This window comes from Lygodium microphyllum, chromosome 1, assembly GCF_053477565.2.
Source record: "Lygodium microphyllum isolate KBCC chromosome 1, Lygodium_microphyllum_v1.1.10, whole genome shotgun sequence".
In the NCBI taxonomy this organism is placed as follows: domain Eukaryota; kingdom Viridiplantae; phylum Streptophyta; class Polypodiopsida; order Schizaeales; family Lygodiaceae; genus Lygodium; species Lygodium microphyllum.
The window spans coordinates 69,665,666-69,684,742 of record NC_141135.1 but is presented as its reverse complement, the minus strand read 5'-3'; the positions used below and the strand labels follow the sequence as shown (position 1 = coordinate 69,684,742).

At 39.6% G+C, this 19,077-nt stretch overlaps 1 long non-coding RNA gene across 1 annotated transcript; it reads right to left on the bottom strand.

Moving 5' to 3' along the window:
• Positions 1–12,411: 12,411 nt before the first annotated feature.
• On the bottom strand, positions 12,412–17,289 carry LOC148041228 (uncharacterized). Its single transcript, XR_015692345.1, has 3 exons — positions 17,155–17,289; positions 12,734–12,883; positions 12,412–12,647 (listed from the first exon to the last, which is right to left on the bottom strand). It is a non-coding gene; the product is annotated as an uncharacterized LOC148041228 (long non-coding RNA).
• Positions 17,290–19,077: the final 1,788 nt, after the last annotated feature.

Here is a 19,077-nt window from a genome sequence, read left to right as displayed (position 1 = left end):
TGAACTATGAGAGGATTGGGAAAGTGTATGGCCAAATGGTCGTGAATGTTTCTGTTAGTCTTGAGAAAGAAGACTACCTCAGCAATTCTCTAGAGGATAAGATCCTATTTGAAAAAAAGGATATTCAACTAACAAATTTAGTAGTTTATTGTTATTTGAGGTAACGTCTTTCACTTCTCTTTATTTATAATGAATTTTTCCAAGGGTCCTTATATTGTACTCATTTTCTTATTCATTCTTTACTTTGTATACAAGGCATATGTTGCTTCTCTTAGAATTAATATTGCTAAGAGTATATTTGTTTTTAATCCACTTCTCTTAGTGAATTTTTTTTCAAAATCTGATTAAAATATTGCAAGCTTTTTTAAGAACTTCAATAGTATCACAAACCATCATATTTTTTTCCATATATCGAAAGGTGCTTTCTTCAACATTATATCTCTTGATGATTTGTCTTTCGGGTTATTATTGCTCAGTTGTGTTTTGGTTAGCAGAGGACGTTGAAGCCTAATCTATATCGACATTCCTGCAAGAGAGGTCATTTTTATGAGTTCTCTTTCAGGAATCCATAGCCAATCAAAGATGTATTGTCAATAAACACTCTTTATTTTATCTTTATTAGATAAAGTTTATAATATTTGCTAATAAGCTAATATGTGTAGTGTTGCTAGACTTGTTATTACCCACTTGGACACTAGCTTTGAAAGCATTGCTGATCCTTAGAGACCTTTCAAGTTTCTACTTCAATAGGTCCCATTGCAAAATGACGTACATAGTTGTGACTTGAGAGTGGTTTCAAATGATTTGAGGATAATATATTCAAAGTTACTGAATGTAGAGGGGGTGAATGTAAGTCTCTTGTGCTTTATCCTTTTTATAGTGAAAGTCTCTTGCTACTTCAAATAACTTGTGTGCTTTGTTACAATGTAGAGACTACCCTGAGGCATACATGTGGTGGATATGGGAGAGGTGTATTGAACTAGTTTTAGATAGGGCAATTACACCGGTGGACCTAGATTCCCCTCTCCCAGTTAAAAATTCCAAAGGACAGGCAACAACGAAGGGCAAAGGCAAGAAAATGGCAATCACCAAGAAAAAGAAGTCTCCAAGGTCCAAACAAAAGAGACACAAAATGAAGGGCATGCCTAATCTTTCCCCATCGAAATTCAGTCTATCTCTCTTAAAGCCTAAGTAAAAACGAGTGCATGAGGTAATTAATTTCTTCGAGCAACGAAAGAAAATACCTACTAAGAGGAAACTAGGATTGACGGATGAAAGTATGGAAGATGAAGAAACTTTTCCAAAGAGGGAGAGAAGTCTTAAGGATGGAGAAGCTATTAATCAAGGAGAAGCTAAAGATCAAAGAGAAGCTAAAGAATAACCTTATAATTATCAATTTGTCTATTTGTAATGAACTAACATTCCCCTTGTATATACATTTGTAGTGCAATATTCTAACGCAAAATGTAATGATATGTCATATTGATCTTAACCATGAAAGACGATTTTTTGTTCATAGAATCAAAGAGAATTATAAAGCTTGTACCAAGTCTTTCCTATTAAAGTAAGTAACTCATGATATAATGAAATCATTTTGGTCAAAAAACAACGGTTTGTTATTCATAGAATCATTGCAAAGCTTATACCAATATTTTTTTAAATAGTACTTCTCAATGTGTATAATTCCATGTTTCTGGCAGCAATATTTGTGAGCAAAAGAAATATTCAAAATTATTTGTACATGCATATTTATGGTTCGAAACTCACAACACTAGGATGCAAACAACTCATATATGATATAGAGCTCTTAGCTCTTTTTCCAATTACAACACCATTTACCTTGAAATTATATCCAGGAGTAACATTGTTTAGAAACTCCAAGGTGTCTCTTACATCCTTAAAACTCCACTTTGAAGTAATGTTCACCTCTTTTACTTCTTGTGTGGTAACTTCCAGTGTAAATTTCAATGCCTTACAATCAATATCTGAATCTAAAGGAACCCAAGCACCCAATCTAAGTTTGTATCTTCTATAATCAAAACCTATGATAAGAGATTGTCGAGATATATTATAGGATAAACCCAATGAATTAGGGCACACATTCCACCTTATAAAGTCACCTTTGTGGTCGGATTTCTTGACTTTCCAACATAGACCAAAAATTGTCCAAATGTTCCTTTGAAAATTTTCTGTTTAGCCATGAAACCTTTGTCTGTTGTAAACATTGTTTTAAAGCAAGCTACAAAAACATGCAATGGTAAAAACCACGATAAGCGTACTCTTGAGATCCTTCCAGGAGTCATAGCCTTTTGAATATCTTGAGAAATTTGGAGTTTAAAACTCTCCATTGTTTCTTCATTAGGCATCTCCCAAACCAAAGATGAGAGGCTTGGTAACTGCAGATCTTCAAGGTATCCATACACACTTGCTCTTGAAGGAACCACATATTGTGCATAATACACAAAAATTCCACTTTCATTAAAAAAAAATCATGGTCTGATTAGCATAAATAATATCTGTAAATTCTTTATGAATAGCATGGAATGTTCCGCTGAGGCTCTCCACAGGTTGCCACTCGAAACTTATTGATGGAAAGATATCTACAACCAACAATCCATTATTTAGCATATCCTTCAAACACAACCATATACTCACGTATATTTTGCAACTCAAACTTACATTGTGCTTGCTGGGAAAAACGTTCTTGTGCAGCCAAGTACATATCTCTAGCCATGTAAACATGTTGCACCAAAGCAAACTAGCCTTGAGGCATGGTTTTGAAGGCAAAGATACATCCCTTCCAATGATATTTGATATCCCCTTGTTTTGTTTTTTCACTATGTGAGAACCCCTGCAAGATGGTAGCCCAATCATTTATAGTAAATGTTTTGGGCTCCCATTCTTCATTTGTGCTCTTGCTATACATGGTGCAAGAGTTAATAGAATGAGAAGGACGTATTGTGGATGCTATGTAAAAGACAACGAGTATGTAGACAATGTGAAGAGAAAGAAACCTAAAGAGAGAGGTCAAGGAGACAAATTAAAAATACTATGAGCGCCAAGAACTTTCAAAATTCTCCCAAGAAGAACGCCTTGTGGACTCTATGTAAAAGACAATGAGTATGCACATAATGTGTAGAGAAAGAAACCTAAAGAGAGAGGTCAAGAAGATAGATTAAAAATACTACAAGTGCCAAGAACTTTGAAAATTCTCCTGATTCTCAAAATGGTCTTAATTAACATAACTTTGTCATGTCTTTGTCAGAGGTTTTGTAAGCTTTTATTAGTTAATAGGGGTTGTTGGGACTACCAAAACTTATCAGGGTTTGAAGATTTCGGCTAAATAGAAGGGGAGAACCACAAAATGAACTCTACTATCTCAAAAGCAAAGGAGACAAGAATACCATATTTTTGTCCACGTGGAAAAATCTATTTGGACCTTTTCTTAATCCATTGATTAACAAAAGTTTTGTTTTAACTTTTTTTTATCCTAATGGCCTTAAAAGGGGAAACTCCAATGCTAGAGTGGGTAAAGTTATTTTAGGAAAAATCAGCTAAGTGGAGCCACATATCTCAACTGTGTTGTACATCGTGGCAAAAGTGCCTCAAATATTTCTCAAGCCATTTGTTCACTCTTTTAGTCTGGCCATTAGTCTGAGGGTGGTATGTAGTGGATGGGGCAAGCTTGGTACCTATGGATATGAAAAATCTCTGTTAAAAGTTTCTCATAAACTTAGCATCCCGATCATGTATTATGACTTGTGGTAAGCCATTTAACTTGAAGACATATTCCATAAATTGAGTGGCACCTAAGAGGCAGTGTATTGGGTCTTAGTGGGGATAAAGTGGGTAGCTTTGGTGAGGCGATCAACTACCACATATATACCATTCCACCCTTTCTTGGTCACATGGGGGCAATGATGAAGTCCATTGTGATATGAGTCCATTTCCCTTTAGGAATAGGGAGGGGCTATAAGAGGCTAGCAGGTCTGAGTACATTGTCCGTGTTCTATTGGCATGGAACACATTTGGTCACAAAGTCCTTGAAATTCCTCCATAAGCCTTTCCAATGAAAGCTCTTGGCAATCCTCTCATATGTTTTGAGTGACCAGCAGTGGGGCAAGAATGTATCTCTTGTATGATCTTTTGTGTGAAGGGGAAAGTGTGTGGGATGATGATCTTGCCATGGGACCAAATAAGACCATTCTTGAGTTGATATTGGGAGCTTTAAGCCATGACCCTATGCTATAATTTTTGGAAGATGTGGCTGAAGTGATCATCTAACAAATAAGCTTCTTGAAGTTCTTCAATCCAATCACTATGCAATTATAAAATAGAGGATGCTTTATATGCCCACATTTGAGAGAGTGAATCAACCACGATATTATCTTTACCCCAAGTGTGATAAATGTCAAAGTCATAGTTTTGTAACGTTGCCATCCATCGCCTTTGCTTAGGAGTCAAAGTGGACTGAGTCAAGAAGTACTAGACGACTCAGTGGTCACTTTTTACTCGGAAGATGCTACCATACAAATAACGGTGCCATTTCTTGATAGCATGGAGGATGGCCAACATCTCCTAGTCATACACATTCATTTGCATCTCCTTCCCATCAAGCTTTTGGCTCTGGTGGATGGAGTGGGATAGCCCCTAACACATTGCACCTTCTTCGGAGTATGTGTATACCAATTTTACTCGCAATCTCCCATGGAGAGACCTCTCGCGGCGGGGGGTTCGGTCCACGTACTCGGTGCGGCTAACAACCCCCTTGTGGATAGGGTCACCCAGGCAGACATTCAGGGGTAACTGAAGTTGCCTCTCCCTCCAGGCCTTCAACCTGAAGCATTAGTTATTTTTCCAGCTTTAGTTCATTGAGCAAAGAAGTATAAACAGTGCTCCTAGCTATACAAACACAATCAATCCAGTGGTCGTTTGTTTGGCCAACTGCTAAGGTGTGAATCATTCTCTTTGAATGCATCCAGCATTCGATCCGGGATCAATTGCGACTTGGTAAGATCCCAAGGGTTTTGTTGTTTGTTTACCCTGTTATCCTTGGGTTAGGGTTTATACCCTATTAACCCAAATTAACCAACACCTTAGGTTCCTTAAATTAAGATAGTAAATCCTGGGCAACCTCGTCGACCCAACTTGATTGGTCAATTGTTTGCTAGGCAATACATAACTCCCCTATCTGCCAAGTGCTCCTTTGGTGACTTGCTTTAAATGAGGATGCTGTCATCAAAGACTGTTAAAGAAAATAAGCACAAACTTGAACATAAAGGGTTGAAAAATTTTGTTCATGAGGCTCTAAAATGTGGCAGGAACATTAGTTAACCCAAAAGGCATCACTCGAAAATGATAAAGCCCATGATCATTCTTGAAGGCTATTTTGATCTCATCTCCCTCCCTCATACGAATCTGATGGTAGCTAGAGCATAAGTCAATCTTAGTAAAAATTAAAACATACCTCTTTCAACTCATCCAACAAGTCTTCAATCCGTTGTCATACGGGATTTGCGTGGGGGTTTGTGAAAGTCTCTTGCCGCTGGTACGCTTTGAGATGGGAGAATTTAATGAAATAAAACTTATCCATAAGAATGTTAAAATATAAAGATAAATTCTTGATTTAAGATATAGCCAAAATACAATTTCATAAGACTTTCAGATTTGATTACAAGAGATTTTAGGAATGACAAGGGTAAATTTTCAATTTGAGAGAGAATAGAAGAAGGTGGGATGCCAAATTTTATGGAAGAATTTCAAGGAAGGCGAGGAGCATGAAGCTCGACTCAGAAGCCACTTCATGGAACTTGTTGACGATCTTCAAAAGTAGGCAAGAAGCTTTAAGCTCAACTAGAGCAAATCTTCATAGCGACTTGCGATGACATAACTTCGATGTAGGCAAAGGGGCTTTAAGCTTGTCCTCAAGCCTTCTCCAAAATTTGATGACGGTGTTCGAAGAAGGCGAGGGATACAAGCTCAACCTCTAGCCTTACACACCCAACTTGATGTCAAGATCGAAGAGGGCTAAGGATATAATCTCAAACTCAAGCCACCCCCATATAAGGTTTTCATGAAGAGATCAAGGAGTATATGGAGAACCCCTCATACTCATCCTCTTAAATAGTTTTCATTATGCCCTCCCAAGTTGATATGTTTTTAGCTTTTCTAAAAAAGCTTAAAGCTTTTGGGCCTTAGCTTTTCTAATTTTCACGTTTTCAACTTTAAAGCATTACGTTATCAAAAGCTTGCCAAATCTGCATGTTCTGTGCCACAGTCGTCATGCCACGATTATGCCATCTTGTTTTTTAATGCCGTGAATAACAGTAATGTCATCAACCACACTCTTGGTTGCTCTTCAGAAGGGGAAATGTCTGATTGTCTGTTCAACAAGTGCATTTTCTATTTGGAAAATTGAAAGTTGAGAACCGTAATCATCTACATTGTAGCAATGGTCCAACTTCAAAGCTTCAACTTGTTCCCACGTCACACTTGCAATATGGTAAGGATATTGAAGTGTTAGAAGCTTTTTAAGATAGTCAGTCACATGAAATCCGCCTACATTAGTCCTACAATATGCTTTGAACATTGGCACTCCAAAAACCACTGGGATAGAATGTGTGGTAGTGTATCATGAAGAAACCACAAGATCATCAGTACGCAGTTCCCAAGTCGTTGGTTTTGCAAATAGCTGAAAGCACCATCTCTTCCAAGACCTAGAGAAGAGACATTGTAAGTCTCAAACAGGAGTTCAAAGGACACTTTGTTTAAAGCACTAAATGCTCTATCTGTGTTCACTGCTATCAAAACCCACTCTATCAAATATGTAATCAAAGATCAATCCCTCCTTGTCAGTAATAATCAACATGCCTCTTTCCAGTGTGTTGGGTGTGTTCTCTCTTGCCTCTACGTGGACTGATTAGTTAACCTAGATAAGAAGGTTGTGAATAGGAGTGTTTTCAATATCTACAAACCGGCTAGATTGGAGTCTCTACTTGGAAATGGGAGTTTGAAGTTCATGTCCAGTCTACAAGCACATGCACCTAAGTCACTGACTTAGCACACGCAATTCATATACCTTGCAGCAGCCAGTAAGTATCATTTCAGAGCTGGAGTCCATCATCAGGAGTAGTAAAACATAACTACAATCCTTTCCCCATCATCACAACCATTTATTCTAAGTGATTGATGCCCTGGTCTATTAGTGACTTGTATTGGTCCTTCAGAATTATGAAAGAAGTTGTCAATTTGGTTTGTTGTAATGGGTGGCTGAGAGTAACACAAAATGGTCTTCAATTTCAATACATCATGTCTCATAATAAAAGGATGAAGGTATTTCTTGTTCCATGTTCTCAACTGTTAGAAGTGGCTTTGTTTCCATTTCCATGGATGGTGACTTCCTAGAGTAGAGAATCACTTCTAGTGTAGTCTTCTCAGCAGCAAAACCCATGTTCCTCAATGTCTTTGAGCCTTCAAAATGGATATCTTCTTATGAACATGTTTTTCCATGCATTGTGCCCTAACAAAAATATGCTTTGAAATGGAATTTTTTGCCCAATCATTCATGGGGTTTGCAAATTATTTAAAAAACATGTAATACAATCATTCAAACGATACTCACAAAAATTTATGAATGCACTGAAAAAAATGTGCCTAGCCCTTCTACATGTGCTCGTGCGTCATGCAAAAATGCAAACAAAAAAACACACTCAGCAAAAAATAAAATCTTAATGACACTCACTAATGTTTTCATATTCTTGGTGAAAAACTCTGCCCTCAGGTTTGTAGTGGTAGACACGCAACGTCACGATACCGTGGGATGGGGTAGTGGTTCATCAATGTGATTTTATTGAAGTCTCTGTAGTCGATGCACATGCAGAAAGAGCCATATTTCTTTTGGACTAATAGGACATGGATGCATAAGGGGAAGAACTCAGTTCAATGAAACCCATCTCCAACAGCTCCTTGACTTGTTTAGCAACCTCTTCACGTTCACACTTGGAGATTCTGTAAGGTGGCTTGTTTACTGGCTTGGAATGGGGCTCAAAATCAAGTGGGTGGCCCACTTGTCTCGTAGAGAAAAGGACAGTAGGCATCTGAAATAGATCAAAATACTCCTCAAGTAGGGCTTGCAAAGTTGAATCATTAGATATTTTAGAGGGTTGACCTGAGTTGCCCTTATTTAAGCCCTTATTTAAGCGCTTATTTAATTGCAAGTCAAAGATTTGTGAGCATTTCTTAAACTCCCGTTTGAGTTGATTTGTTGTAATGAGCTGAAAGTCAGCATGATCTTGAACTCCCTCTAGACAGATGGGTTGTCTATGCATCAAAACTCTATGTAGTGGAGCTGAGAGAAGTCCATAGCAAATTTTCCCAATTATTTCAATCAATCATAGCCTAAGACAACATCAATGGGGCCCATGAGTCTAGGGCAATTATGTCAACTGAAGTCACATAATTTCAGCCAACCATAAGGGGATTGCAAGACATACATGTGTGCTGGCTTCCTCTTCTCTATTTGCTACTTAGACCTTCAAGGGGTGGCATAATTCCGTAGGGGTGAATTTCAACCGTTGATTTATTGACAAAACTATGAGTGCTACCACTGTCCACAAGGATGAAGACATGCTTCCCATGGATACTTCCTTGAATGCGCATGGTGTTGGGGCTTTGAGAACCCATCCAAGCATCCAAGGAGATATAAAAAGAGGAGGTGGTAGGTGGGTGGGATGTCAGATCAAGTATATGTCATAGATAGCCACTCGAGTCAAAAGGAAACCCATCCTTTAGGTCACAGAAGTACTCATGATCTACATCCTCACTCAACATGCTCAACATGATCGGTGGGTAGGTCATCCTAATCATTGTGCCAATCTTACATGATGTACATGCCATGAACCTTGACATTAGCTGTCTTGTAAGGGTATTTGAGGGCATGGTCAGCAATGTACTTATCCCCACATTTAAAGCATAGGAATTTTTCCTTCTATTTCTTCACAACATCCAGAGAAATGAAGTGTTGCCGCTAGAGCCATTGGAAGGTGATGTAGCGGACTATTTATTCTCAGCATACTCATTCTCAACATTAGAGCCAAATGCTGTCCCAAAAGTGCCATGCTTTCTTTGAGCATGGAAGGTGGGTAAGTGGGTATTCTAGAGCTATTATTAAGCGTAGAAGTGCCTTGAAAACCACCTCTATATAGTGTTGATCTTGAAGGGATGCAGGGCTATCTAGAACCTTACTGAAAATGTTCATTCTTACGGTACTTCCTTGCATATCTCTCAACTAGTTCAAGTGCTTCAAATAATGTGGTAGGCTTTTGCACTACAACAAAAAGGCTCCATAGACGCGCTTGTAGACGCAATATTTGAAATGTGTTAAAAAATGTCGGGCGCATTTATTACTGCATCTACTGCTGCGTCTAAAATTTCGCATTTAAAAGCACGCTTATAGTCAGAGTTACACGCTCATATAAACGCGCATATAGATGCACGTATTGACGCGCTACGCAAATATATAATCATATTTATAAAAAAGTGGATATATTCATATTGTGCGTCTATACACACGTGTAACTGCGCGTTGTCGTATTGCTGCGCATTCGAGGTGTGAAAACCACCCAAAAGTTGTGCATGAGATTTGTTACTTTGTACATACTTTGACGTAGACGTTGTGCTTTGCTTTGCTTGAACATTTTCCTTTCAGTTGGTTCATGATTCAATTTTACAGAAGAAACAAGCGTAAGTTCCTTAAGAGGTGAACTGTTCTTCCTCACAACTGAGAATGGAAAGGTGGATATCTTGTTTATCCATCTCTTTCTACATTACACACACTTGATGCTCACACAACAGGTTGTTATTGATTTGCCATTGATCCGACTGGGAGGTACTTTGCAATGGGAGTGCAGATGTTCTTGTGAGTCTTTGGGGACTTTCTGAGATGCTTTGTGTTCGTACTTTTACCAAGCTTGAAGCAAAGCAAGAGACCTAGAGTTGAAGGGATATGCAATGTGAAGAGGAAAAGACGCTGCTTTTCTGTGTGTGTAAGGGAGGAAAGTGTGGCTAAATAAGTGGGCTTTTTCTGGTTCATAAAAAGAAAACAAAAGGGAAAAAGAAAACACTAATGAAGAAAGCTAAAGAGGGATTTTCAAAAGAGCTAAAGAGGGAGGGAAAAAAGAGGCGTATGGGGACAGAAAAAGAAGGAGAGAGTTTTTTCAATCGGAAAAAAATACTGTACTCTGCTGCTTCACGGGGAAGGAGATATGCTCGTGATGACAGAATTTTTCTGGTAACTGATTGTAAACAGTCATCCAGATAGCAGAAAGGTTCTTAGGATTTTGCTCCAGTTCTTGGCGTGTGCCTTCCAGGAAGGAAGAGGTAATAAGGATCGACGAGAGAAGACATTGGGAAAAACGCAGAAGAACAAGGGAGGAAGAGCAAAAGCAAGAAAATAAGGGAACAGCTTTAGTAGTAGTGGGAAGAGAAACGCATACGCTCTGCCATGAGCGCTCTTGATGAAGCCAACCAGGCCATTCACACGTTGCTGAGGATCTAGAAGCTGAAATTCAAGCAGACTTCGTGGAGGAGCAAGCGTCATTCCGAGAAGCATTGAGGATATCTTTCTGGATTACAAAGGTAGACGGGCAGGCTTGATCAAAGTTCTTACTTTAGATGTGGAGGAGTTCTACGACGAATGCGATCCAGAAAAGAAGAGGTTCCACCTAAGCTCCCAGAGCCTGTACTAGGCATCAATTTCCCAAGAGATGGATTGGAGCGCAAGGACTGGCTCTCGGCGCTACTGAGGAAGAGAGAATAGAGTTTTTTTTAAATCTAATTTTGTGGATGAATCGCACAAAGCATTAACTGATTTTGATCAAACTGATAAGGACATTGGCACCCTGCACGTGTTTCCTTTACTGTGGCCAGGGCTGGACAGAATGGTCATCACCGCACCGAGATGAATAGGAAGGTTTACAAAATTGGGAAGTCTGGAGAAAAACGAAAGCATCACCTCGTCAGGAATGGGATTCCCATGGGGGATCGAATTTTTTGTAGATGGCGCCTTTACTGCAAAGCTTCTCTAACATCACAGTGATGTTGTTCTTATCAATCCGATGGATCAACTTGCGATCCTGTATGACTGATTAAGAACCATTGATCAACCCGATTTACTGAAGAGTGTCTCGTTCTTCATTCCGAATACCTATAGAAAGACAGGCATGTGGAAGAATTGCAGAGAATGCTTCTAACACTGAAGTTGTGACTAGTACTGGCAAAATATTGTCTTTCCTTGTCATCTTTACAGATTTTGTCCATACCGGACCTGCCAAGAAAACAGAATGTATTCAGCATTTTCAATCGGAGCAAGAAAAGTTGAATAAAGTAAATAGTGTTTCGATTATTGGAGGAGGCTTCCTGTTAGTTTGGAATTAGTTGGGAAGATTGTCATTGATTGATCTGAGAATAAAGTTGTCCTTATGCACGGTGTTGCATATACTTTGGCTGGAACCGCCAGTCTTTGAATTAGAAAGGATCTCTTCTATTAACAGCTTGTTTATACACTGCTTTTAATTCAAGGATTGGATTTGATCAAACAGTGAACTAGAGATTGCTAAGTTCAACATAGACAGAAGTGCTACTGAATTTTGGCAGTGAACTTTGCTGCATTTCTGTAATGTTATTGCCATGGCTTCTTGAGTGAATTAGGAGCTTCTGAGCTACGTATTCAGATCCTGTATTTATCCATGTTCAACTTCTCAACCACATCCTTTATAGCCTGTACAGTGGATAAGAGAGCAATAATGGAGGTTCTAACAAATTCATGACATCCATCATAGGTACAAAACGGGCTTGTTTCTTGGTGTTTCTGTTATAGGAGCCTCAATTGCAGCTGTCAATTATCTCATAAGATGAGCTGGACAAATACTTGAATTTACAAGATTTCACCCTTTATTTTGAAGTCTGAACCATACACACAATATTCACTTGATTGGTCTTCTATCCTGAAATTATTCAAAGTCCTCTGTGGATGCGATATTGCTTTCACAAACCCTTCGACAGCGTCTAAAAAAGCATTTACTATGCAAGTTTTTGACGAGCATAGACGTGCATTTATCTTGCAATTTAGAGGCGTGATAGATGCGCAAAACACAGGTGTGAAGAACAAGCCACATGCTCTCTGGTTTTTTTTTCACACCTCTGTTTTACGCATCTATCAGCGCATCTAAATTGCAGGATAAATGCGCGTCTATGCAAGCCACATGCTCTCTGGTTTTTTTCCCCCCATCAACATCAAATTGTATGCTTAGGGAAAACAGAGAAAGATTATTTCGAAGATTTTTGTACTGAAAACAAAACAATGTATGTAGAATACGAAATTTCATATATATAGATGAAATATTTTTACATGATGAGTTCTAGTACTTGTGACCTCAAGCATGGTCATGGTCGCAAGCACTAGCTAAAAGTAATACATATCAAAAATGAAAACTACAAGCCAAGGGGAGGCATGCATGCATGGGGCTCCTCTACATCTCCTCAAAAGAGGCATCATCATTGCTACCACCACTGCTTCCTGTGCTGCTGCCGCTGCCGCCACCGCTACTACTAGTTCCCCCTTCGCTATCCTCAATTGCATCAGGGTTCGCCTACACAAAGGATTAAGGTATATAAATACCATTACAAACAATAAATTAGAGTTACCTATACTTTTCATATAAAAAATAAAATATACCTCTTTTGGTTGCGGAATCCTCATGGCACGATTATATTGCTCCTCCGTGATGAGTCCCTCCTCGTAGAAATGTTGCCAAGTGGACGCCTAGTTATGACCTCGATGGTAGCCTACCTCTTTAGGAGTAGGCATCCTACCAACGATATGATACTACAAAACAATTTGAACATACAACGTATTAGAACACACTACATAATGAAGTAAAACAAATTAAAAAATTTACTTTAAAAAAAGAAATCAAATAATACTTACAAACTCAGTCTCCCATGACTACCTGCCACCCGATCCATAATGCGATGATCCCATGGTTGCCATCTGGATACGTCGCGCCTCTGCATGCTGGCAACTTTTCATTTTCTCTGATGCTCTCTTCTTGGCCTCTTTCCACTCCCTATGGTGGCAATTGGGTGGTTGGCCATATCCAGGGTGCCCCTGCTCTTGTCTCCATAGTGACTCCTTGGCGCGTGTCATAAGGTGAGACCTCTTGTTATGAAGCGCATCTCTCACCTTTGACCGTCCCCAATCATCTGAGAATCGTGAATTCTCAGGTTTAGGGTACCTTCTATGTACTGCATGCAACACCTCTTGGCACAAACCTTTTTTTTTGTGGTTGAAGGGAATCATGCAATCTTTGTATGTGGCATGCACGACACTCCTCAAGTAGGCTATCACTTCCCTTCCCTCCGAGTCATGCAAGATACCACCAACATCAGTGACAAAGTAGTACATTTGTGGAGGCTCACCTCTCTCATTTCCCGGTGAGGGTGATCGAGAGCCACCTCTTAGGCAACCCCCACAAAGCCCTCGACCTCCTCGTCCTCCCGCACGACTCTCCCTCCTCCCTCGACAAGCACTACCCTCTACCTCACTCGATGCACGTGCTTCTGCAGATGCACGTGCTTCGGCCAATCCATGTACTTCAGCTGATCCCTATGCATCAGCTGATCTATGTGTATGCAATATAGTGCGTGGAGTACCTGTTAGTAGAGGTGTGCCAAGGTTTGGTATTTGTGCGGCAGTGCTAGGCAAAGATGTGATAGGTGTCCGATACATGACACTAAAAACCTCCTCTGCAGTGGGAGGGCGATTAAGATAATTGGTCATCTCCCCCATGAATTCCTCCTTGTTTGGAAAACCTCCAAAAAAGCTACTAACACCTCATGAAAACTTCGCTAAGGTGTTGTTCATGCGTTCCAACTCAAGATCAGTGCTGGAAGATCCAGGATTTCACATCTATACAAGAAAAATCATATTACCCTGTGTAGATAAAATATATTACATGCTGCGTCTATATCTGCGTCTCTATGTGTGTCTGTCAACGCATCTATTTTCGTGTCTATACCTACGTCTACACTGTCATCTGGGCGCGCGCGCTGTCGTATTGCTGCGCATTTGAGGTGTGAAAACCACCCAAAAGTTGTGTGTGTGATTTGATACTTTGTACATACTTAGTCATTATGTTTGCTCTTTTATTTTATGTGGGTAATATAGTGAAGAGGGGTTTGAAGCAAGAGGAAGAAATAATTCGTGATGAGTTGACATACATGACTGCCCTTCAAGCCTGTGGTGCACTTACAGATGCAGAAGCTATTGTTTGGAAGGGACAATTGTCTCTACTTGGGTTTCTGGAAATTGGTTAGACATTGCATCATGATGCTTGTATGAGGGGTTATACTTCAGATGTCTTTGTTGGTAATGGCCTTGTGAGTATGTATGGAGCACATGGGACCATACAAGAAGCAGAGAGTATGTTTATTGGCTTACCGTTTCGAAATGTCGTATCATGGAGTGCAATGGCTATCTCTTTGGCTTACCTTTATGGACACCATCCCAAATTGAATGATGGAAATGCATTTCGCGGGTTGGCTACAAGCTAGCAGATGGGTGTGGGATCAACGATTGGAGCTGGAGTGTATGTACTTGTTGGTACTGTAGCCGGAGAAAGAACAGCTTTAACTCTGTCTTTCTTAATTGTTGGTTTAACAGCAGCATTCTCAGCTTTTTGTTATGCAGAACTGACCAGTTGATGTCCATCGGCTGGCAGTGCCTACCATTATGCCTATATCTGTGCTGGGGAAGAGGACAAAGGGGGCATTAAAAAAAAGAAAAAGTAAAAGAGGACTAATTTTTTAAAGAGCCTTTTTGGGGGGAAACTATTTTGAGAGGGACATGGTGATTGTCGTCGAGACTGAGGAAAAGAGGAAACGAATCACAGCAACGGCAGCAACAAAAAGTGAGGAGAAAAAAAATAGAGAGGCCTACGGGAATTTTAGAGGTCCGGAGGAAAACAGAGGGCTTTATGTGAATTGGGAGGATCCTTGCTAATCATGATGTCGAGGACAAAGAGGACGATTTTCTGTATGGAAGGAGGGATACCCAGAGCGAATTGACAATTGGACTTTCCCTCACAATAAGCTACAGCAATAGCAAACACAGGAAAAAAAACTTCTGCTTTCTCTCAAAGGACTGCACGTATAAGAGAGGGGCAGGCGTTGAGAAAAACTGGGAGGAAAAAGCAATTTATGAAGCTCAGAAGGGACCGAAAGATGGAACAGCACTGAATTGCATTCCGTCAGTATGACAAAGCTATAAACATCTGAGAGGGGAGAAGTTTTGGGTGATCGTCGTTTGGTCTGAAGTTTAAGGGAAGAAAAGCTGGAGTGAGAGACAGGCAGGAGCTTCTTTTGCTCGTCTCTGCAGAAACAAGCACAAAAAGAATCCTATGTTGGAATCCACGCTTGATATGTGGCGAATCTAATCTGCATCGAGTACATCCGAGTTTTGTCGATGATGATAACTGTGATGTTTCTCGTGGCTTGACAATCCTGACATGGATTGAAGCTTGTCAAGGTGCAAGAGATTAATCAATTGGGTCCTCTGCTTCCTAAGCTGCACGTATCAGAAATTGAACTGGAAGTCGTCAATTGGAGGGCAAACATTACTCTGTCGACGAGGAGGGGCAAAACTGATTGTTATTGCATCGATGAGATGCAGATTCCATTCTGATGCAGATTGCATTCTTTGATACTTCCTTGGCGGAAATTCGATAGTGCCTGTACCCTGAATCTTCCAGTTCCTGAGTGGCAGAGCACACGATCTTGCACTCTCACCATGATAATGTGCACAGCAAGGATCGTAACCCCATCTCTCTCCTCAACATGAAGAATGGATAGAAGAAGCCGTCCCTCACACGAACCGATCATGTAAGACAGTGTGGGAATGCTCTAATTGCTGCTCAGTCCTTGGTTCTGAGCATGGCCAGCAACAGTTCTTTTGCAGAGTGATAGGACACGACTGGCAGCGTGATGAATTCCAGGACATTTACGATTTGCCGTTGCTCAACCTCCTATTCCATGTTATTTCTCCATAGAGCAGAGAAAGGATCCACAGGCAAGCTAAGAAGAAGTTGACGAAGAAGGATCGATCAGGGATTCTGGGACCTGATGTGCAGAATTCAGGGCAGCTCGGTCAGTTGGAATATATGTTGGAACTCTATTGAAACAACAATTATCAGAGATATGGAGGAAGGTTGCCATTTCTGCTGATAAAACGCTCTAATCTTTAAATCCGTAGCCAATCAATGTCATCGACAGACTTGTAATCTGCTGTAATCTTCAAATCCGCAAAAACAACCCATAATATGGTAATCTGATTTTAAGAAGATGGTGGAGGATTGATAATGCTCTGCAAGCTCGATTGCAAACCACAGGGCTAGGTGAAAATTTAGCAGACATTTCAGGATGATGAGAATATGTCAATGAAGTGGCAGACCTGTGAAACATATTCGTGGTCATTGCAAACGGAATGATTGGCTTTGCCTTGTAACATGGGCATTACACTTGTCTGAATATGTCTGCAAGGTCTGAGGATGTTCACAGCACCACATGATGTACTAATAACCTCCAACAGCAGTAGTACGAGGCCTTTGCGCAACAGGCTTTGCGCCACCTATTAAACATATACCTTCAAGGCATTCCTACTCTCTCTAATGTATTGGTGTATTGTCTTCTCCATACTCATAATCGCACTTGTTAGATTCGTGGAATTGAAGCCTATCTAAACTACCAAGGAGCACAGAGAACTCTTCTATGTTTTTGAAGGATTACTGGTTCATTCAATACAAAGAATTATATATGATCATGAACATTTTTTTATCTTTCCAACTGTGATAACAGATTGGACTTCATTCACTTGCTTGATCTTCTATCCTGAAATCTATCAAGGACTTCTGAAGTCACGACATTGCTTTCGAAACCCTTCGACAGCGCGCACAGTCGGATCATTTTTTTCAAACTTGGTTAAAAAACGTGCAAAAAAACCTCCATAGATGACAATCTATAGCATATAAAGAGAGAGAGAGAGAGAGAGAGACAAATAGACAGAGAAAGCAAACAAGATTGAGAGAGAGAAGAAGAACTCACCTTCTTTGCTTGTTCCGACGGGTGGTGGCTAGGTTGCAAGCTCCTTGTCCTCCTTCTCCCTTCCCTTGGTAAGTTGCTTGAATCTTCTTCTCTTCCTTGTTGTTTGGCTCTTGTTCTTTACTCTTTGGCTCTTCCTTCCTCCTGTCCTCTTTTTACTCTTATTTCCTTCCCTCATTGTCTTCATGAAGTGATAGATAGACATGATTAGTGATGTCGAGCTCGAACTGCTAAAAACGCGCAAAAAACGCAAGAAAGCACTGGTTTGAAAAGAAAGCCAAAACCTTTTTTAAATTTTTAAATTTGCGTAGTGCGTCTGTAAGCACATGTAATTGCGTGTGTATATGTGCAGATAATACATATTGCACGCGCTGATAGACATGTAGTAACAATTAAACTGATTAGATGCTAGCTTATGGTTGTTTTTGGATCAACATGACATGACTTTCCTAGTCTTTCAATATCAAAATGTTTGCCTCCATGTTGTAAGTATCAATGCATGCATTTAGAGAATATGACATATATACCAAATGAAATTACATTTGTCCTTATGATCCATGTGTAATTATGTCATCATCTTCTACTAGTATGGGACTAATTAACAATGTATGAAATTCAGGTAAGGATTTTCATAACCATAAATATATTAATTAGTGGAGTAACTATGTAGACTAATTAAGAATGTATGTATATTTACATACAGCTCATCCTTCCTACTAGAATATCCCATTGTTTTTCGAAAGATGTGCGTGATATCATTTACAAGATGGGTGAGCTCGCGAGGTATGTATACTTTATACTTATTTTTTAGTTTACATATTACGTACATTACATAGTAAACCCACTTGAATTTATGGACAAAACTAATCATCGTTCTCAATTGCATGTTGGTAGATCTGTGAGTTTGAAGAAAATCGATCCAAATACATTGCAAGAGGCTCGAGTATTGTCCATTAAGGTGGTTTGTTTGGTGGAGGAAACTTTTCCTCGCTCCATTTTGACTACTCAAGTACACTTACTCGTACATCTGATTGACGAGATTGCAATTTGTGGGGTAGTTCATGCAAGGTGGATGTTTTTTCTAGAGCGCTTTATGAAAACCCTAAAAGATTTTGTAAGGCAAAATACACGGCCCGAGGGAAGCATAGTTGAGGGTTGGTCAGTGTAATCATCCCTTATACAAATCTCTGAATATCTTACTAAAGTGGACTCCTCTTTACCACGACTATGGAAAGATGATGAAGATTTGAGGATGACCTCTATAATACCTCAAGGAAAAGGAAGGAGCAAAGTGCTAATGAAAGAGGAACTTCGTAAGTTAAATGTATTTTGTGTGCTTAACAGCGAAGTAATGAGCAAATGGGTGACACTATATAAAGAAGCAAGCGCAAGAAGAGTAAGCGAAAGGCAAGTATTTCGTGCTAGACATGGACGTAATGTCCCATATCCAGAACATTTAAGTACGCTTCCACGTCATATTGATATAGATTGGCTACATGAAGAAATGGAGAATATGGAAAAAGAGGAGGCGATGGATATATCGCAAGAGTGGGAATACGCACGAGGTTGCTTATCAAAGGTGAGACATACTTATAATTAAATTATCTTTAGTTATATATGATATAATAATTTCATATGTTTCATCTTTAACTAAATCATTAATATGATCTCAACAATGTACTACTAGTGCACATTGTTCAATGCTATTTGGTGTGAAGGCAAACATTTTCGAACTCAACGTATAGATGAGAAGAGAAATACCCAGGATTATGGTATCCTTGAAAACTTCCAGGATACCAATGGCACCATGAAAGGTTATTGTGGCTTGATCCAAGATATTTTGAAGCTTGACTTTATGCGATTTTTTATATATGTGCTAGATGTGAAGTGGTTTAAATGTAGGTTGTTTTTTAAATACAGGTTGTG